A 1508-nucleotide genomic window follows, 5' to 3' on the forward strand; every position below is an offset into this window, starting at 1 on the left:
GCTATTCTCCTTCCCCTGCTGGTATCCACCCACAGGACTTATCCCTTCCTCAGTCCCTGCTTCTTCCAACTGTTCGTATCCACCTGGAGTCGTGGAGGGCTGCCCTGCTTCTGCTGAGAAACCACATGCCAGCAGCCTTCAACCAATGCCTCTCAGGCACTCAGCTTCCTCAACCTTCCCGAGGTCAGTCTCCTAGATCCCCCTCCAAGGAAGGACTCTGGCCCAGCGGCTCAGGATCATCTCACCCAGAAGCACTTCCTTCTCTGGGCCAGCTGCCTCCAATAACTGGCCATGTCATCGCACTGTGGAGCAGCTCTGACAGGCTGCATATGCTTCTGGGTTCCCTATGGGGTCAGTCCAGCCTGGGCCAGAGTTCAACATTTTTGTTGTTCAACATTTCCCTCTGCCCAATCCCACTGCCTTCCACAGATGCCGTCCCTAATAAATAGCCCGTGTGCCAAATTCCATTTCCTTTCTGCTTCCAGAGAACCTAATTGGTGACAGGCAGCTCTGATGGGTCTCCCTAGCCTTCCCAGGGGAAGGAGCACTGTTTGCCCACACTGGAAACTGGCTTGGCAAGACTTCTGCTGTTGGCTGCCTGCTCTTTCTCCTCCATGCCTCAATCCCAACCCCCTTCTCTGAATCTCCTAACATCTACTGGGGCTCAAGTCCTTGGCTTGGGGTCTTGTTGCTCAGATGCCAGGATTATTGTGACTTTCTTGTTAAGTCCAGATGAGTCCCAGCCTTTATGACATTGAACATGGTAGCTCTGGGCTCTTCCCAAGGTACTTTGCTCCCTCCAGTTTCTGAGTTTACTCCTTCCTGCCTGGCCACACCTTTACCCACTTCCAGGGTCTACATCTTGGTTTTCTGTGTACCCAACTTATTTCAGGGGGCCGAAGGCATTCTCTGGAAGTTGACTACCACCTACATAGGAATGACCCACCCTATCCAACTCCAGCCCAGCTCCTTCTGTTGAATTCTGGACTCGTGGGTCCAACTGTCCCCATGTCAGCAGATAGCGTCACTGTTGGCTGTCCCCAGAGCCAGCTAGCTACCCTTCCTCCACTTGGACCCTATTAGCACTTGCCTGTCCTGGAGCAAACCCAACCTTTGGCACCCAATTAGGTTCTTTATGTGTAGGCTCTCCTCTACTGTTATGTGACCTTGAATGACCCATGAACCTTGCTTAGCCTCGGTTTCTGCATTTGTAAAGGGGGTCATTCATCCTAGTATCTACAATATGGAGTCATTGTGAGGTTTTAAACAATATTGGACACATAAAGGGCATAGAAAAGTAGATAGCACATAATAAGTGCTCAATGATTCTTAGCTATTTGTCTCCTTTTACTGTGGTTGTTTCTCTTTACCCCTCTTAAGGCCCTCCTTGCTTTTCATCTTATGCGTTAGCTGCTGCCCGGTCATCTTTCAGTGTCCTCTTGGCCTGCAAGATTCTTGAGGACCATGCTGTATCTTACTCAGCACCAGGCTCAGAGCCAAAGACCCAA

Source organism: Echinops telfairi, unplaced genomic scaffold, assembly GCF_000313985.2.
Source record: "Echinops telfairi isolate 266 unplaced genomic scaffold, ASM31398v2 ScPeMD7_26;HRSCAF=91, whole genome shotgun sequence".
NCBI lineage: Eukaryota > Metazoa > Chordata > Mammalia > Afrosoricida > Tenrecidae > Echinops > Echinops telfairi.